Genomic DNA, 20,908 nt, shown 5'->3' with positions numbered 1-20,908 from the left:
TTTTGTGAGTAGAATGTAGTTGAAATCAGATGTCTTAGTTTTTGAATGTTGAAAAGGAAAAATGCCCAACCTCTGGAACAGTTTAGTCTCAGGCAGAAAAAGTCAGTGGGTCTTTGAAGAGGAAGAGTGGGAAGGTAAAGGTCAAACCCAGTTGTGGCCCAGAACTCCAGGGTTGTTTAGTACCCTGGGGGTTACAGCTGATGGGTTTGAAAGTGCTGATGAGTATGAGCCTGGGTCTGAGCATCCTGATGAGGCATGCCTGGCGGGGCTGGCCCAGGTGCCTAAGGGAACCGTGGCCACCTGGACAGCAAACACTTGGAAGGTGTAGTGGTTCCCAATAGTGTGGCACCATGTGGCAATGAGAAGTAAAGACAGTGGTAGATTGACCAAATGCAAGACTGCCATTACTCAGCTTTGGAGTCTGTAAGCTGGTAAGGTTTTTGAAAATTCAGGGTACAGAGGCAGCCTAGAGGAAGATATTGGCTTTTCTCCTCCAATATAACAGATTGGTGCTTGAGCACTTAATTCAAATATTAAGGGATGTGACTACTTTTACCACTATTTTGTGGAACTACCCATACTGGTTACATGAGGTCTGTCTATATTAAAACCTGAAGTATGTGAGATATTCAGGATAAAAAGTGTAAGATAAATTCTAGCCGAAATAAGCAGGCGAAGAGAGGCAATAAAGGGCCAGGTAGTTTATTTGAATGTACCCCCAGGTGATATTCCACAGCCTGGGTATTACAGGCTGGAGAAGTCACACCCTGTCAGGGAGGTGGGGGCTTATAAGGGGTTAGGAGGGGGAGGAGTGGGCAAGCTATCCTAGGGGGCGTGGAGAGGTATGATTGGCTAAAGGTGACATAATAGAAAACTAGAAACTTTTTTCCTTCCAAGAGGAAGGAGGCTGACATCCGGGTCTTAGTTGGCACATCAGAAGGATGGAATTCAGGGAGAGCTGTCCCCTTTCCATATAAGGCATGGACGTTGGGGTCTGGTCTGTTCTCCCCCTATGGCATCTCTCTGTTCTGTTTGCATGTCCTTCTTTTTCCTTCCTACAGCCTAACAAAAAGTGTTGTATCATTCTATGAATAAAAGTTAGGAAATACAGACCACAATTAAAAAGAATAAGACCAATATTATCAATGTAGAGGAATTAAAATGTTCACTAATTTCACACCTCTAGGGTTCCATTTGGTGCAAATCACAAGGTAGCCTGGTGAGTTGAAAAGGTTATAGGTCTCCCAGAAGCAGGACATCCCTTCTCTGATTCTGTTTCAAGTGTTTTTATCCAGGAAAAATAAATGCTAATGATTGGCTGGACTGCATGGGAAGTAATTATTCTCTCCTTTGTATGAAAGTTGGAGGAAGGAAAGAAAAATGGCTAAGGAAAATGGTTTTCTATTAACATTGAAGTCTAATCTGATCAACGACAGTTCAAAGAAATCAAAATTGAAGAAAAGAAGATGAAAAAGTAGTTATAAGTACACTAAGATGCTATGAATTTATAACTCTCTCTCCTGGAGCTTCATTTTTATTGAGTCAAGAAACTCCATCAAACCCTTTGTCTTTCCTGAGTGTTTCAGCCCCAGGCAAGTTCACTATGGATTCAGTGAGACTGATAAATGATAATAGAACATTCTTGGGGTAAAAGTGTTTATACCCAGCTTTATTCTCCTGGCAGTAGGTCGAGCACTAGAATCACGTCTGCATCCAACAATCTGCAGATCCTTATTCCACCTTTTTCTCAGCCTCCACCCAGAGCACTGGGGGGAGCTCTTTATATAGTAACTCAGTCAATTATAGCTTCTTGCCTAGGGTGTGAAAGCATTAGCCTAGCAGTAGGCCAATTACATCATCAAGCAGGTTAGGGTCAGGTGCCAATCTTGGTCATAGGAACTTCCTTTTTCCCCACACCCTTTTTGCAGTTAAGTACTAGATTCAGCACTAGATTAAGAATCAGTACTAGATTCTTCTCTGCAAAGTTCTGTTTCCATTCCCCTCCCTAAAATGGCTCCAGATTTCCCTTCTTTTGCCACAGCATGAAATAGTTTCTAACCGGTTCAGTCTGCTGAACAAATGCCATTAAATAAAACAATATTAAACAGCTGCTTTCCTCTTCCAGATGAGAAATTTTTAACCCTTTTCATATCTTTGGATGGACTTCCTGAGGCCTTCTCTGACTCACCTGGCTCCTCTTATCAGCACCTTTGGGAAGTGAGCTGACACCAGTCTAACTGGACCAGGTGCCCTCAGCACAAGGGCAGCTTTTGGTCTTTGGACCCTGCTCTGGAGTGTTGAGAAACTGATGATCACTTTGTGCTGTGTGCCCCACAAGGTGGGTCTCAGCTTCCAAGTTGTTATCCAGGGGGAGTGGCAGGAGTGTGTATATGGGAGAATTATAGGGGAGAAAACTTTTGGATCTTTTGGCTTTAATCTATGTAATTAGTCAACTTTGTGGGAAACTTCTAGGTTCCAATTTCAGGTTATGTGTGGTTGGTAATAAAAAAAGATAGAAAACACCATACTGCTCACCAAAATCTAGCTGAGGATATAAGACACCTGAGAAAGAGAACAGGTAAGGTTATGGTGACTTGCTAATCTGAGTCATGGGGGCTACATGGTGTACCTGATAAACAAAAAGATTAACTTTACTACAAGCACTGTAGGCAACTCATTGTCTATTGTATAGGGCCCAAAATGTGTGCTTAGCAATTTTAATTAAACTGTAACAGATAAAAAAGCAAACTTTCCAATACATCATTCTGTATATATCATTTAATGTGAAATTCTGTACTTAAGGGCAATTTGATTTTGCCATGGCTTCTCTTACATGGTCTCTATGTTAAGGTCAGAGAGGGCACACAGTGAAAGGTATTCCTTTAATGTACCAATTAACTATTAGTAGGTGCTATTCTGATGTCCTGCTCTCCCATCCACTTCAAAGATAAGAAAATTGAGGCTCAAAGAGGTCAACTAACTTTCTTAAGGTCATCCAGCTGCTACATCTGCATTGCTCCAAGGCCCATCTTTTCTCCTTTATTGAAACAGCCTCTGGAGACTGAGCCTAAGTGGGAGCATCAGGATTCCAGTCCACAGGCTAATTTGACTGGGTCAGGGTCCCTCCCCCAAGCATGTGCACCTGTTTAAGGGTGGGTTGGTTTGGGTGCAGAGCTGTGGAAGGAGCCTGGTGAGACAGGGACCATTGGCTTAGAGTAGGGTGAGGGCCTCTGGAAAAAAACAAAAGCAAAAGAATCCATTGTGAGATTTGCTTTGGCCTGCTGGGGGCCCAGCTTATTTTTCTAACTTTACCCAAGTGCTGCTTTTCTTCCTCCAGCCCTAAACAAATAATTTGTTGCAACTTAGGCAATGTAGCAAGCAAGCCCAAAACAACATAGTAAAAACAGGAAGGATTCCATCTTAAAACCCAATTAGTTAAAGTTTCTTGAAGAACAGACAACAACTCAGCCCACCTTGGGAGCAAAGCAGGCAGTCTTGAGTGATATGCTCCCAGACCAGGAAGCTGCTATCTTGGGAGGAAATCAGAGCAGTAAAATTCTTGTAAATAACCAGGAAGACTAATAAGAAATTTAGTGTTTCTTCACAAGGTATTTGGGAGCACTTAGCAGGTGTGCATCCCTAGCCCTTTGTCTCTCAACTGCCTATAAAACCCCTAGACAACGCACCACCCCGGGGCTCTCTCGTCCCCTCCTGGCCTGAGCCAGGAGCTCTGTCTTCTTGCTTTCTCTAAATAAAAGCCTCTGCCTTGCTCTCCTACCTTGACTGTTTGCGAAGTTCATTCTTTGGCTCCGTGAACAAGAACCTGGGCATCACTAGGCCTGGGAGCTCCTGACTCTAAGGCTGTTTTGGTGCTGCTGAATCAAATTGAATCACATTATGGATATTATTATCAGTACTCTGTTGAAAGAAAAAGTGAGGAGGAACTCCAGCATAGATGCATTTCTAACTTGTGGATTGTGGCTGTCTTTACAGTCTTTGTTAGCATCAAATCACCATGATCAGCTAATGCAAATATTCTTGCTCTCACTGAACAGAAGCTATAGCTCTGAAATTGGCTATTCACATGGCAATGCTCATCCATGATAAACAATGGCTCATCTTAATCCAGAGCACACCCTTTGAATTCCATCCAGGACCAATTATAAGAGGCCTTCCAGTGACCCTGTATTTTGGGGTGTGAGGCACGCTTCCTCTTTTCTCTCCCACTGCACTGTAAAAGTAGAAGCTCTCCTCAGTGTATGCAGCAAGTGGGAAGTTGCCTGTCCTTATCAGGTGTATAGATTTTACACCACATCCAGAGCTCTGCACTTACAGTATAATCTCTCATTTGATATTCACCAGGAGTATGGGATTAGGTAGGAATGACAAGGTCATCACATCTTAGGATAAGTAAATGAAGGTCTCAAGAAGTGAGCTTTTGTCCAAATTATATAGCTGGGAAGGCTCCTTCCATGTGTGGGGCAGCTCCCCTCCCCTGCCCTCCTCACCCCAACCTTGACCTACTGCCAGCTCCACTCCTCCCTTTCTTGAAGTTCTGCTTCACTGGTTCACACTTCCTCCAAGACCCTTCCTGCATGTCTCCATGCTCTTCTTTCCCTGCAGAGGATGCAGCCTCAGAAATGCTTACTGGCCCTACACTTTGACACTTGACATATGCACAAGTTGCTAGGAAAGTGCTTGGCACATACATATTTTGAGTTGAGCATTTTAAAACGATCTAAATTTTATTACCATGACTCCTCATAGCCAGAGAACAAAGCACAGACTTAAGATGACATTTATATGATTTCCTCACCTTCTCGCTTGTCTTTCACTTCTCTGGGCTCCAAGTACCTAGATTCCATCTACCGCAGAGCATCTGTCTGTCTGCTTATGCAGTCTCTCTCCTTTGAGCCTGTTCCTGCCATACGGTGTCTATCCCTTCCCCACTTCCTTCCTCACCTTTTCACGCTCAACACAGAGGCACCTTTCTCTGTGCACACTGTCCTACACTGCCCCCTCTCCCAAAGGATCATGAAAGAGCCTCTGATTTATGCTCCTATACACTGTTTCTCCTTATCTCTCATGGCATTGCTAACATTAAAATACATGGGAATCCCTTTTCAGTGCATTCTGAGTTCTTTAGGTTAAGAAATGCCCTTGCCATCTCTGTATGCCCAGTGCCTAGCAGAGACCCTGGCCAAAGCAATTTATACAATGAATGGGAGATGAATGCTGTTTACACCCAGCAAAAAAATATCCTGAAAGATTAATTAGCCATTAAGTATTCATACAGAAAACATACCTGGAAAAGTTAACAAGGCAAAGCTTAAGGGTGGCTTTTTAAAATCCTTTACACATCCTTTACACTGAACCTGCCTTAAGTGGCTCTGAGCAGAGAGGGGGCAATACTGCTAGAGAAACACTTCTGCTGCAAAAGATGCAGGACCCCTGAAAGGCAAAGTTCCCAGTCTTCCTCAGGGCCTCCTGTCAGCATATCCCTTCTCATCCCTGTACCATTTCTATCCCTCGGGTTTTGCATGTGCATATATGTATGCATGTACATCTGAATGTGTGTATATGTGTTTGAGAGAAGGAGAGAAAGTTTAGTGCAACCTAGGGAAGTAGAAACATGGAGAATAGCTGTTTTTTATAAAAAGACTTGGACTTCCAATCTGGAGACTGCATGGCTGCTATGACAGAGCCAATCAGGCAAAGACTAAGTGTCTCAAGTTAGCTGTGACTACATGGCTGTCCAAGTGATAACTACTGTGGAGGAGTGTGTGCTAATGAATATACTTTTAATTCTTATTTATACTACACCCTTTATTGCTTGCTAGGAAGTCAGCAAGCAATGAACCTGAAATCTGCCATAGACCTTGTCACAAACATTGGAAGCAGCTTTGTCAAGCTAAGGCCATGGAAATTATGTCTCAACCTAACTGTTCCTTTCCATTTTTCTAAGTGTAAAGTATTTTAAAAAGCCACCCCTGAACCAATGGACCAGGAGGCAGAGAGCATACATTGTCCCAGAACCGCAAATCACCCACATGCATATGCTGATGGCAGAGTTACTTAGATCCTAATGCCGCAGGCACAGGAAGCATCCCTAATCACCACAGAGGCACACTATGTTCCTAAAAATACAAAAGTTAGTTAAGTAAAGGGGTAACTCTCATGAAGGGGTAGAAGAAATATGCTTTTTCACCCCCAATTCCATTAGGAAAATCTGGCCATAGTTCTTGAATAGGGCTTGATAATAATTTAAGACTAAGAATAAAGAGAAGTTAATAATTTCACTAATATCAAAGGCTGCCTTTGTTAAACAAAAGGGTAATAGAATTTTATTGTTATAGTTTAACTAGAAAAACAATATACTCCCCCAGGAATAATGAAAGCCCAGTGCCTAGCAGAGACCCTGGCCAAAGCAGTTTATACAATGAATGGGAGATGAATGCTGCTTACACACAGCAAAAAAATATCCTTAAAAGGATGAACTGTTAGGAGAAATTCTCAACATAACCTTTTCTCAGATTTGTTTCTAACCTGCTCTATTTTATGATCCCAAAGCATTTAAGAACCCAAGAAATTGGAAGAAAATGTGCTTACCTTCAGCTGTGAAGCAGGAAAGTTCTGGCTGAGATGACTGAGCAGGATGAAGTTTGCAAGAAAAGCAAGCAAGTGGGCCTTGAGACAGGAAGCACTGGGACGTATGCATCACTGGGAGACAGTTAGCTTGTTATCATAACCCTGAATGACGGTCATATGAAGAGAATGGCATGTTTCTGGTACTACAAAGTTAGAAAAAATGGAAAGGAACAGTTAGATTAAGACATAATTTCCATGGCCTTAGCTTGACAAAGCTGCTTCCAATATTTGTGACAAGGTCTATGGCAGATTTCAGAATGTGACCTTGCTCCTTTTTAATATCATTTTAGAATTGAACTTAGTTTTTGAAATAAGGAATTTGATAAAGTGGGGTTTTGAGGAAATGGCTTTGGAAGAATTTGTTTAAAATTTTTCCAGCACTCTTCTCAAGCCATCTTGCAAACATTTGGCTCATTAACCTTATTAAGAAGAAAATAATCCTTTTTTCCATATTTTGCAAGACCCCGCAGTGAGACAGCGGGAACTGTGTGCTCAAGGACACCTAATGGAGTTTGGCCAAGGTAAGGAAAGGCCCTCAGATTCTGCCAATCTTCTCTGTCAAAGCAAAATTGTTTAGTGTTAGGGTACAATGCTGTTGGTTTTCTGATTGCCAATGCCTTCAGGGAAGGATGACTTTGGTATCAGGCTCATCAGCCTAAATATTTAAATGTGTCATGGGGCCACATTTTGGGGTAAATCTGTGGCTTTGGGGGAGAGTCCAAACCAGTGGCCACTGCTGAAAATCACAGCTTCTGCTCCAAACTGAAAAGTGTTCACATGTGGGTGGTCTGGAAAGAACTGAGAACAGAGGTCTTAATTTGATTTCCCAGGCAGGGAAATACATTTCACAAAGTGCTTTTCCTATAACCTGTGTATGAGGCAAAGCATGTTATCCCTGGATGCTGCCAGACCAGGTCATTCTGGGCTTAGGATTGTGAGGACTTGTGGGCCCAAGCAACCCTGGTGCTCAAATGAGGCTATCCCAAAGGCCTCTTTCCCCCACTAGAGCCACAGAGTTGAGACAATATAACAGCTGGGCAGTACCTCCAGAAGCCACAGTGGTGTTACTTGGAAAGAAGCGGCACCCCAGCCTCAACGTTCGGACTTGCACATCATAGAACCTTTGTCAAAAAGTCCAAAGGGATTAAAGATGGCGCGTGAGAGGTGGGACAGAGGCGTCCTCCTAAAACCGCAGATAATACGAAAATATAATTAATACAATGAATCCTGAGAGAGCAACAGGAAAGAGGACTGTGCCAGACTGCATACATCTGGAGAAAAGAGCAGACCTCACGGAACGGGGTAACGTACCAAAGCTGTGGCCCAGAAGGACCCGAGCCCCTCCCCCACCCCAGCTCACTGGCAGGAAGAAGAGAAACGGAGCAGGGAGGGAGTGGAGGCCTGGGGCTGCTGAATACCTAACTCTGGAGATCTGCTCTGGGAGCACAAACCTACATTTCATGGTGCTTTCATAATACTCTCATGATTACGGGGTTGGAAAGCTGGGACAGGCGGAGTTCCTGGGGAGACTGGGATTCCGGCCGCTTGTGGAAAGCAGGGATCCATGTCCGGCTGCTCTGGGACAAAAGCTTATACCTGTGTGCTTGGCCCACTGGTTCAGGCAGTGGAGGCAGGCATAGCAGCTGGGAAACAGGAAACAGCTCTTTCCTCCCCCCAGGCACCAATACCGCTCCCCTGTGACCCCTTACATTGCTTAAGGGGCTGAGCAGTGCCAAAGAGTAGAGCTTCTGGAAACTAGAGGGTGCCATACACAAATATGGTACAGAGTAAAATTAATATAACACCTGAGAAAGATGACATGGACCTCATGACTCTTCCTGAAGGAGTTCAAAATAAAAATCATTAACATGCTAATGGAGGTACAGAAAGATATTCAAGAACTCAGGAATAAATTCCGGTTGGATCATTGGAGAACACAATGGGGGGTATTAAAAGCAGACTGGATACAGTGGAGGAGACGATAATGAAATAGAAACTAGAGAAGAGGAATATAAAGAAGCTGAGGCACAGAGAGAAAAAAGGATCTCTAAGAATGAAAGAATATTGAGAGAACTGTGTGACCAATCCAAATGGAAAAATATTCGCATTATAGGAGTACCAGAAGAAGAAGAAGAGAGAGAGAAAGGGATAGAAAGTTTCTTTAAGGAGGTAATTGCTGAAAACTTCCCCAATATGGGGAAGGAGATAGTCTCTCAGGCCATGGAGGTGTACAACTCTCCCAACACAAGGGAACCAAGGAAGACAACAACAAGACATTTAGTAATTAAAATGGCAAACATCAAGGATAAGGACAGACTGTTAAAAGCAGCCAGAGAGAAAAATAAGATCACATACAAAGGAAAGGCCATCAGGCTATCATCAGACTTTTCAGCAGGAACCTTACAGGCCAGAAGGGAGTGGCATGATGTATTTAATGCAATGAAGCAGAAGGGCCTGGAACCAAAATTACTTTATCCATCAAGATTAACATTTAAATTTGAAGGAGGGATTAAACAATTTCCAGATAAGCAAAAGCTGAGAGAATTTACCTCCCACAAACCATCTCTACAGTCTATTTTGGAGGGACTGCTATAGGTGGAAGTGTTCCTAAGGTTTAATAGCAGTCACCAGGGTAATAAAACCACAGAAAAGAGAGTAGAACAGGTAATTACTAAGCAAATGCAAAATTAAATGAACTACCCCTAAAGTCAATCAAGGGATAGACAAAGAGTACAGAATATAATACCTAATATATAAAGAATGGAGGAGGAAGAAAAAGGAGGAGAAAAAAAGAACCTTTAAATTGTTTGTCATAGCATATGAAGTGAGTTAAATTAGAGTCTTAGATAGTAAGGAAGTTAACCTTGAACTTCTGGTAACCACAAATCCAAAGCCTGCAATGGCAGTAAGTACATAACTATCGATAATCACCCTGAATGTAAATGGACTGAATGCAACAATCAAAAGACACAGAGTTACTGAATGGATAAAAAAAAAACACAAGGCCCATCTATATGCTGCCTGCAATACACTCACTTTAAACCCAAAGACATACACAGACTAAAGGGATGTGTATGGGATGGAAAAAGATATTTCATGCAACTAATCGGGAGAAAAAAGCAGGAGTTGCAATACTTGTATCAGAGAAAATAGACTTCAAAACAAAGAAAGTCATAAGAGACAAAGAAGGACATTACATAATGATAAAGGGGTCAATCCAACAAGAAGATATAACCATTATAAATATCTATGCTCCCAACACAGGAGCACCAACATATGTGAAACAAATACTAACTGAATTAAAAGAGGAATAGAATGCAATGCCTTCATTCTAGGAGACTTCAACACTCCACTCACTCTGAAGGACAGATCAACCAGACAGAAAATAAGTAAGGACACAGAGGCACTGAACAACACACTAGAACAGATGGACCTAATAGACATCTACAGAACTCTCCACCCAAAAGCAGCAGAATACACATTCTTCTCAAGTGCACATGGGACATTTTCAAGAATAGATCATATACTAGGCCACAAAAAATGCCTCAGTAAATTCAAAAAGATGGAACTTGTACAAACCAGTTTCTCAGACCACAAATGTATGAAACCAGAAATAAATTATTCAAAGAAAATGAAAAATCCCACAAACACATGGAGGCTTCACAACATGCTCCCAAATAACCAATGGATTGATGACCAAATACAAACAGAGAGCAAGCAATATATGGAGACAAATGACAACAATAATTCAACACCACAAAATCTGTGGGATGCAGCAAAGGCCATCCTAAGAGGAAAGTATATTGCAATACAGGCCTACCACAGGAAAGAACAATTCCATATAAGCAGTCTACACTCAAAATTAATGGAACTAGAAAAAGAAGAACAAATGAGGCTCAAAGTCAATAGAAGGAGGGATGTAATAAAGATTAGAGCATAAATAAATAAAATTGAGAAGAATAAAACAATAGAAAGAATCAATGAAAGCAAGAGCTGGTTCTTCCAGAAAATAAGCAAAATATATAACCCCCTAGCCAGACTTATGAAGAAAAAAGAGACTCTACACACATAAACAGAATCCGAACTGAGAAACAAAAAAATCACTGTGGACACCACAGAATTACAAAGAATTAATTAGAGAATACTATGAAAAATTATATGCTAACAAACTGGATAACCTGGGAGAAATGGACAACTTTCTAGAAAAATACAACCTTCCAAGGCTGAACAAGGAAGAAACAGAAAATCTAAACAGATCAATTACCAACAATGAAATTGAACTGGTAATCAAAAACTTCCTAAGAACAAAACTCCTGAACCACATGGCTTCACCACTGAATTTTTTTTATCATTAATCTGCAATTACTTGAGGAACATTATGTTTACTAGACATCCCCTTCACAAAGTCCCCCCCACAAACCCCATTACAGTCACTGTCCATCAGCATAGTAAGATGCTATGGAATCACTACTTGTCTTCTCTGTGTTGAACAGCCCTCCCCGTGCCTCCCCTCACATTATACATGCTAATCTTAAAGGCCCCTTCCTTTTCCCCCCCGTTATCCCTCCCTTCCCACCATCCTCCCCTGTCCCTTTCCCTTTGGTAACTGTTAGTCCATTCTTGGGTTCTGTGAGTCTGCTGCTGTTTTATTCCTCCAGTTTTTTTCTTGTTCTTATGCTCCACAGATGAGTGGAATCATTTGGTACTTGTCTTTCTACGCCTGGCTTATATTATGGAGCATAATACCCTCTAGCTCCATCCATGTTGTTGTAAATGGTAGGATTTGTTTTCTTCTTATGGCTGAATAATATTCCATTGTGTATATGTACCCCATCTTCTTTATCCATTCATCTACTGATGCACACTTAGGTTGCTTTCATTTCTTGGCTACTGTAAATAGTGCTGCAATAAACATAGGGGTGCGTCTGTCTTTTTCAAACTGGGCTGCTGTATTCTTAGGGTAAATTCCTAGGAGTGGAATTCCTGGGTCAAATGGTATTTCTATTTTGAGTTTCTTGAGGAACCTCCATACTGCTTTCCACAATGGTTGAACTAATTTACATTCCCACCAGCAGTGTAGGAGGGTTCCCCTTTCTCCACATCCTCGCCAACATTTGTTGTTGTTTGTCTTTTGGATGGTGGCAATCCTTACTAGTGTGAGGTGAAATCTCATTGTGGTTTTAATTTGCATTTCTCTGATGACTAGCAATGTGCAGCATCTTTTCATGTGTCTGTTGGCCATCTGAATTTCTTCTTTGGAGAACTGTCTGTTCAGCTCCTCTGCCCATTTTTAAATTGGATTATTTGCTTTTTGTTTGTTGAGGTACATGAGTTCTTTATGTATTTTGGATGTCAACCCTTTATCGGATCTGTCATTTATGAATATATTCTCCCATACTGCAGGATGCCTTTTTGTTCTATTGATGGTGTCCTCTGCTGTACAGAAGATTTTCAGCTTGATATAGTCTCACTTGTTCATTTTTCCTTTTGTTTCCCTTGCCCAGGGACATATGTTCATGAAGAAGTCATTCATGTATATGTCCAAGATATTTTTGCCTATTTTTTTCCAAGAGTTTTATGGTTTTATGACTTACATTCAGGTCTTTGATTCATTTTGAATTTACTTTTGTGTATGGGGTTAGACAATAATCCACTTTCATTCTCTTACATATAGCCATCCGGTTTTGCCAACACCAGCTGTTGAAGAGGCTGTCATTTCCCCATTGTATGTCCATGGCTCCTTTATCATATATTAATTGACCTTATATATTTGGGTAAATGTCTGGACTCTCTATTGTGTTCCACTGGTCTGTGGGTCTGTTTTTGTGCCAGTACCAAATTGTCTTGATTACTGTGGCTTTGTAGTAAAGCTTAAAGTTGGGGAGCTAGATTCCCCCCCGCCCCCCACTTTATTCTTCCTTCTCAGGATTGCTTTGGCTATTCAGGGTCTTTGGTGGTTCTATACGAATTTTTGAACTATTTGTTCCAGTTCATTGAAGAATACTGTTGGTAATTTGATAGGGATTGCATTGAATCTGTATATTGCTTTGGGCAGAATGGCCATTTTGACAATATTAATTCTTCCTAGCCAAGAGCATGGGATAAGTTTCCATTTGTTAGTGTCCTCTTTAATTTCTCTTAAGAGTGTGTTGTAGTTTTCATGGCATAGGTCTTTCACTTCCTAGGTTAGGTTTATTCCTAGGTATTTTATTATTTTAGATGCAATTGTGAATGGAGTTGTTTTCTTTATTTCTGTTTCTGTTAGTTTATTGTTAGTGTATGGGAAAGCCACAGCTTTCTGTGTATTAATTTTTTATCCTGCAACTTTGCTGAATTCTGATATTAGGTCTAGTAGTTTTGGAGTGGATTCTTTAGGGTTTTTAATGTACAGTATCATGTCATATCCAAACAGGGACAGTTTAACTTCTTCCTTGCCAATATGGATGCCTTGTATTTCTTTGTGTTGCCTGATTGCCATGGCTAGGACCTCCAGTACTATGTTGAATAGAAGTGGGGAGAGTGGGCATTGTTGTCTTTTTCCGATATTAAAGGAAAAGCTTTCAGCTTCTCGCTGTTACGTATAATGTTGTCTGTCTGTTTGTCATATATGGCCTTTATTAGTTGAGGTACTTGTCCTCTGTACACATTTTGTTAAGAGTTTTTTATCATGAATGGATGTTGAATTTTGTCAAATGCTTTTTCAGCATCTATGGGGATGATCATGTGGTTTTTCTCCTTTTTTTAATGTGGTGGATGATGTCATTGGATTTTCAAATGTTGTAACATCTTTGCATCCCTGAGATGAATCCCACTTGGTCATGGTGTATGATCCTCTTGATGTATTTTTGAATTCATTTTGCTAATATTTTGTTGAGTATTTTTGCATCTATGTTCATCAGGGATATTGGTCTGTAATTTTCTTTTTTTGGTGCGGTCTTTGCCTGGTTTTGGTATTAGGGTGATGCTGGCTTCATAGAATGTGTTTGGGAGTATTTCCTCCTGTTTTATTATTTGGAAAAGTTTAAGGAGAATGGGCATTATGTCTTCTCTGTATCTCTGATGAAATTCTGCAGTAAATTCATCTGGCCTGGAGATTTTGCTCTTGGGTAGTTTTTTGATTACCACTTCAATTTCATTGCTGGTTATTGGTCTGTTTAGATTTTCTGTTTCTTCCCTGGTCAGTCTTGGAAGGTTGTATTTTCCTAGAAAGTTGTCCATTTCTTCTAGCTTTTCCAACTTGTTAGTATATATGTTTTCAAACATATAGTATATATGTCCTCTAATAATTCTTTGTATTTCTGTGGGGTCTGTCGTGATTTTTCCTTTCTCGTTTCTGATTCTGTTGATATGTGTTGATTCTCTTTTTCTCTTAATAAGTCTGGCTAGATGCTTATCTATTTTGTTTATTTTCTCAAAGAACCAGCTATTGGTCTCATTGATTTTTTTTCTATTGTTTTACTCTTCTCAATTTTATTTATTTCTTCTTTAATCTTTATTATGTCCCTCCTTCTGCTGACTTTTGGCCTCATTTGTTCTTTTTCCAATTTCAATAATTGTGGCTTTAGAGTATTCATTGGGGAATGTTCTTCCTTCTTTAAATATGCCTGGATTGTTATATACTTTCCTCTTAGAACTGCTTTTCCTGCATTCCACAGAAATTGGGGCTTTGTGTTGTTGTTGTCATTTCTCTCCATATATTGCTTGATCTCTATTTTAATTTGGTCATTGATCCATTGATTATTTAGGAGCATGTTGTTAAGCGTCCATGTGTTTGTGAGCCTTTTTGCTTTCTTTTTACAATTTATATCTAGTTTTATTCCTTTGTGGTCCGAGACATTGGCTGGTAGAATTTCAACCTTTTTGAATTTACTGAGACTCTTTTTGTGGCCTAGTATGTGGTCTATTCTGGAAAAAGTTCCATGTGCACTTGAGAGGAATGTGTATCCTGCTGCTTTTGGGTGTAGAGTTCTGTAGATGTCTATTAGGTCCATCTGTTCTAGTGTGTTGTTCAGTGCCTCTGTGTCCTTACTTATTTTCTGTCTGGTGGATCTGTCCTTTGGAGTGAGTGGTGTGTTGAAGTCTCCTAAAATGAAATGCATTGCATTCTATTTCCTCCTTTAATTTTGTTAGTATTTGTTTCACATATGTTGGCGCTCCTGTATGGGGTCCATATGTATTTATAATGGTTATATCCTCTTGTAGGACTGAGCCCTTTATCATTAGGTAATGTCCTTCTCTATCTCTTGTTACTTTCTTTGTTTTGAAGTCTATTTTGTCTGATGGTAGTACTGCAACACCTTCTTTTTACTCCCTGTTGTTTGCATGAAATATCTTTTTCCATCCCTTGACTTTTAGTCTGTGTATGTCTTTGGGTTTGAGGTGCATCTCTTGTAAGCAGCATATAGATGGATCTTGCTTTTTTATCCATTCTGTTACTCTGTGTCTTTTGATTGGTGCATTCAGTCCATTTACATTTACGGTGATTATTCAAAGATATGTATTTCTTCCCATTTCAGGCTTTAGATTCGTGGTTACCAAAGGTTCAAGGTTATCTTCTTTAGTATCTTACTGCCTAACTTAACTCACTTATTGAGCTATTATAGACACTGTCTGGTGATTCTTTATTTCATTCCTTTCTTATTCCTCCTCCTCCATTCTTTATATGTTCGGTGTTTTATTCTGTGTTCTTTTGTGTTTCCTTTGACAGCTTTTGTGAGTAGTTGATTTTGTTTTTTGCCTCTAGTTGGTATTTGGTTGGTGTGCTTTCTTGGCTGTGATTTTTTTCTCTGGTGACATCTATTTAGTCTTAGGAGTGCTTCCATCTAGAGCAGTCCCTCTAACATACCCTGTAGAGGTGGTTTGTGGGGGGCACATTCCCTTAACTTTTGCTTTTCTGGGAATTGTTTAATCCCACCTTCATATTTAAATGATAATCATGCTGGGTACAGTATCCTTGGTTCAAGGCCCTTCTGTTTCATTGCACTGAATATATATGCCATTCTCTTCTGGCCTGTAAGGTTTCTGTTGAGATGTGTGATGATAGCCTGATGGGTTTTACTTTGTAGGTGACCTTTTTTCTCTCTCTGTCTGCCTTTAATAGTCTGTCCTTGTGCTTGATCTTTGCCATTTTAATTATTATGTATCTTGGTGTTGTCCTCCTTGGGTACCTTCTGTTTGGAGTTCTGTGTGTGTGCTTCCATGGTCTAAGGGACTATATCCTCCCCCAGTTTGGCAAAGTTTTCAGCAATTATTTCTTCAAAGACATTTTCTGTCCCTTTTTCTATCTCTTCTTCTTCTGGTACCCCTATAATGCAGATATTGTTCCGTTTGGATTGGTCACACAGTTCTCTTAATATTCTTTCATTCCTGCAGATCCTCTTGTCTCTCTCTGCCTCTGCTTCCTTGTGTTCCTGTTTTCTGATTTCTATTTCATTAATGGCCTCTTGCACCTCATCCAGTCTGCTCTTAATTTCTTCCAGAGATTGTTTTATTTCTGTATTATCCCTCCCAACTTTATCCATTAGTTCTTGCATATCTCTCTGCAGGTCCATCAGCATGGTTATGACCTTTATTTTTAATTCTTTTTCAGGAAGATTGGTTAAATCTATCTCCCCAGGCTCCTTCTCAGGGGTTTTCTAGGTTATTCTTGTCTGGATCAAATTCTTCTGCCTTTTCATGGTGATAGAGGTACTCGTGTGCAGTTGGCGCATGTGTAAGCTGGGAGGACAAAGTCCCCTCCCGCTTGTTGGTTGCCTTCCTCTCCTGCAAGAACGGCGACCTCTAGCGGCTTATGCTGGGCTGCTGTGTGCTAATGGTCCTCTGAGTCTGGCCCAGGCATCTGTGGAGGAGGCTCTGGGTAGTTGCTGTGGGCGCAGCCACTCTCAGGCTGCTGCCCTGCTATTGTGGGGCCGCACCAGAGGCCGAATGGATGGGAGGCTGTTTATTGCTGTGAGGGGCCTCAGAGCTGCACTGCCTCCCAGAGGGTTAGGGCACCCCAAGTTCCCCGGGATTCCCAGCTGCTGAGCTGAGTGTGCCGTGATGCTTCCATCCAGCTGTGAGGCCCCTGTCCCTTTAAGACTTTCAGAAAGCATTTGCTTTTCTTTTGTACCAGGTGCGCTGGCTGCGGGGACCCACTCACAGGTTTTACTGTTCCATTTCCCTAATGTCCAGCACACCACACACTGTGTGTCTGAGATCCCGGTGCGGATGACTAGGGCTGGGTATTTAGCAGTCCTGGACTCCCTCTCCCTCCCCACTTCAGCTCCTTTCCTCCCACCGGGAGCTGGGGTGCGGGGAGCGCTTGGGTCCCACCAGGCTGTAGCTTGTATCTTACCCCCTTCATGTGGTGGTGAGTTCTCACAGATGTAGATGTAGCCTGGCTGTTGTACTGTATTTTCTGATCTTTCTTTTAGGAATAGTTGTATTTGTTGTACTTTCAAAAATATATATGGTTTTGGGAGGAGATTTCCACTGCCGTACTCACGCCGCCATCTTGGCTCCTCCTCGCTTTCCTTAACTTTTAAATATGCTTGTTTCTCTTGGCCTAAAAAAAATCTTTCACTTGGCCACAGAGCCATTCCTGCTGTTCTTAAATACTGTGAAGATGCAGATACAGTGCATGGTACTGCTTCAGCTTGATTTCCTACTCAATCCTTAACCCCTCACCAAGCTTTTGCTCAACTACCCCAACTACCCAGAAGAAACTGCACTTTCAGAAATGACCAGTGGGAATTGAGCCACTGAATCTCGAGGCCTTTGTTCAGTGTTCACCTTCTGCAGTCTAAGCTGCACAGGACAACAAGAACATCCTACCCCTTTATGCAACATTTTATCTCTTTCTTTGGCTTCCACAGAACTGATATTTCCCTCATGTCCCCTGAGTGCTTCCCCTTCTCAATTCCCCAATTTTTCTTCTAACCTTTATTCCAGGGATAAATAGGGGAGCCCCTTTAGGGAAGAAAGTTTGAACTAACTCTTGAGTGAACCTAGGGGTTGGCAGATGGATGAACAGGAAAAGGGCATTTCAGGTAGAAAGAAGAATATATGAAAGGTGAGCTGGAGAGCATGGCTAACTGGAGAGCTTCAAGCCACTTGGAATGTCCAGAGCTGCACAGTCCAATACAGTGGACATCAGCACATGTGGCTATTCAGTACTTGACATGTGGCTAGTCCAAACTGAGATGTGATGTTAAGCATAAAACACACACCAGATTTCAAAGACTTGGTACCAAAAAAGGAATGCAAAATCTCATTGATAATTATTTTCATTGATTACATGTTGACATGGTATTTTGGATATACTGCTTTAAATAAAATACATTAAAATTAATTTCATCTGTTTCTTCTTACTATTTTAATGTGACTACTAGAAAACCTGAAATTATGTATGTAGCTCCCATTATGTATTTATTGGCTAGTGCCAGTCTAGAGCTAAAGCCAAATCAAGGGAACAGAAAAGACACAGGAGATACTATAATTAATTGTCTTTCTCTTTTCTACTTCCACAGATTTCAATAAAACTAATCACCTAAGCCCTAACTATCTCTCATCTAAGACCTATCTCTCCACCTAAGGCCACTTCAGTGGTCCTACTGATCCCTTCCTACAACCTTAGGCCTGTCATAACCTGTCCTAGATACTGTAACCATATTAATCTTTTTAAAGTACCTCATCCCTCCATTGCTAACCTATTTCTTTTTTCAGGGTCCCCCTGATCCTCCAAATTATGTGGCATTTCAAGGTTTTCCACTCTACAAGACAAATCTACATTTTCAGGATGATCTAGCACTGCTCCCTCTCATGCATTCAGATGTGCCTACCTGGGGACGTCACATAAGCATGGCTTTCATTTTTTCACCTTAATGCCTTTGTTCATAACCTTATCTGCTTTGAATATAGTTTCCCAAATTTCTGCTTATCAAAATATTACTAGATAATAATGGTAATCTGTTTATATTAAAAAAGAACATATTGGGGGTGCTTTTGTTAGAGATACAAACTGAAGCACTTAGAGATGAAAACAATTTTAAAAATCCTACTAGGACTTCAAGGTCTATCTCAAATACCTATTTCTTTGTGAAGCTATTTCTAATCACCTAAACCTTCAACAAGCATGCAACATGTAGGTGTCATGTGATATATGTTACTCTAGGTGCTGGGTAAACTAGACAGCGAAATACTAGCCCGACCCTTAGGAGTTCAGTTTCATGGGAGACAACTACAGAAGCCAATAATTACCATGGAGTGTGATTTAGGCTACAACAGAGGTGAACACATGGTCCTGTGAGACCACTGACAAGTCCTAATCCAAGTTGGTGGGAAGCAGGGGGAAGCATCCTAAAAAGTGATGCACAAAGGCCCTAAATGACTGTTCTTCCTCTGAACATCCAAGACAGTTTTTGCAGCTAATTTTTGGTTATCCCATTCTGTCTTTGATACTGTCATACATGTATAGTTGGTACTTATTTATAGATTCCATATTTCCAAATTCACTTATTATTAACATTCATCTGTAAAACAATACTCAGAGCAGTTTCTCGGTCATTCACGAGCATGTCCAGAGTGGTGAAAAACTTGAGTTTTCTGATGCACATGTTCCCAGCTGAGGCAGAATAAGGTGATGCTCTGCCTTGTTTCAGTTCTCATATGATAAACAAGTATCCTCATCACAGTCTATACAGTGTCACATTTTTCACATCTTTTGTTTTGCTAGTGATTTCACTCTTGAAAGTGGCCATGAAGCATAGTGCTAACTGTTGTCTAGTGTTCCAAAGCACAAGAAGGCTGTAATGTGCCTTATGGAGAATACATGTGTTAGATAGGCTTTGTTCAGGCCTGAGTTACAGTGCTATTCACAGTGAGCAAAGTGTTAATGCATCTATAGTGTATGTTAAATAAGGTGTTATTAAATAGAAACAAACTTAACACAGGTAATGTATTCATCAGTGGACAAAAATGTTATGACCAGATGCTTACAAGAACCTAACTCTGCATTTCCCCTAAGAGCAATGGTTCAATATTCACTAAATTCAGTGTTTGTGACAGTATTATTCAACATAACTATTGCAAACAATGAGAACCAATTGTACTTAAATTCCTCCCTCAAGGGAAACATATCTTAGTATCATTAGTGCATCAGTAGGCACTATTAAACATTTAAGTCTTAACTGGAAAGTCAATTAATTTTATTTTTTCTCATGTGTGAATGCGTTGACTTCAAAATTAAGTAGCGATCATACAGTTCAACAAAGGCTGGATACTAAAACAAAACACTTCATTTCATATTGCACTGACTTCTTTCTACAGCTTCACATGACCAACAGTGGCTTTCAGCAACATGCTTACCATTTTTATTCTTCAGATTAGGGTCTGCTCCACTTTTTAGAAGTTTTAAGGCACATTGCTTATGAGCCCGGTAAGCTGCACAATGCAACAGTGTGTTTCCTAACTGATCTGACCAGTTAATATCCGGAGACTTGGGCCTGTTGAGCTAGCAGTTGAAAAAATGCAGTGTGTAATTACATATCAAAGATAGACTTTCTCCCATTAAATACATGATGGTACAAACGTTCAGCTGGACCTTCCCACTGAAGAGCCAGGCTGGCTGGCATCTGGGCCCTCAGCAGCTTCCTGCTCACCAAACCAGCCATCTCTCATCACTCTCCATGCTCATCCTCAAATGCGATTCAGTCTCAGGCCCTGCACGCCCCGCAACAGACGCCACCCGCGACACCAGTGCCATCCCATCCCCTCCTGGACATGAGAATTTCATGACGATTTGCTCACTCCTATCGGTCTTGCAATTCACACTGGTGGCCACAAAATTACTAATCAGTCTACCATAGACAATCATTCAGAAGAGAAAACCCTAAGTGTTAAATGTGTAGTGTTAAGGTTCTACAGAATTTGTTGTTCCTAATTTACTGCTTTAAAAACTTCTTTATCTAGTCTATATTTCACAAAGTTTAAAAAATGTTTTAGGCACTGTACTTGGAAACCATAAAGGCCTTTTCAAATCAACTGAAATAACTTTAAAGCAAATGGCAATGCTTCAGTCTTGAATTTAGAACAAATTTAGAGTGTCATGTTTAATGAGACTATATAAGAAACGGAAACTGGAAAGTAAGTCTCCTAAGAAAACGTAAAGCTTTCAGTCTGTTCTAAACATGATATAAATATTCCAAAATATTGTCCATTCTTTAGATGTTACTTTCTACAAGTACAGCATACCTTTCAGAAGTACTGATCATCAAAATGAGAG

The 20,908-nt window shown here is 40.7% G+C and overlaps 2 long non-coding RNA genes across 2 annotated transcripts; one reads left to right on the top strand and one right to left on the bottom strand.

Annotated features, from left to right (window-relative positions):
• Positions 1-2,275: 2,275 nt before the first annotated feature.
• Positions 2,276-18,388, top strand: LOC130684134 (uncharacterized). The gene is made up of 3 exons (XR_008998290.1): positions 2,276-2,338; positions 7,110-7,169; positions 18,352-18,388. It is a non-coding gene; the product is annotated as an uncharacterized LOC130684134 (long non-coding RNA).
• LOC130684133 (uncharacterized) lies at positions 4,452-20,498 on the bottom strand. Its single transcript, XR_008998289.1, has 3 exons — positions 19,993-20,498; positions 6,610-6,791; positions 4,452-4,617 (listed from the first exon to the last, which is right to left on the bottom strand). It is a non-coding gene; the product is annotated as an uncharacterized LOC130684133 (long non-coding RNA).
• Between the last annotated feature and the right edge of the window lie 410 nt (positions 20,499-20,908).

This window comes from Manis pentadactyla, chromosome 6 (genome assembly GCF_030020395.1).
Source record: "Manis pentadactyla isolate mManPen7 chromosome 6, mManPen7.hap1, whole genome shotgun sequence".
Classification (NCBI taxonomy): Eukaryota; Metazoa; Chordata; class Mammalia; order Pholidota; family Manidae; genus Manis; species Manis pentadactyla.
The sequence above is the reverse complement of the archived record's forward strand: the minus strand, read 5'-3'. Positions and strand labels throughout refer to the sequence as shown.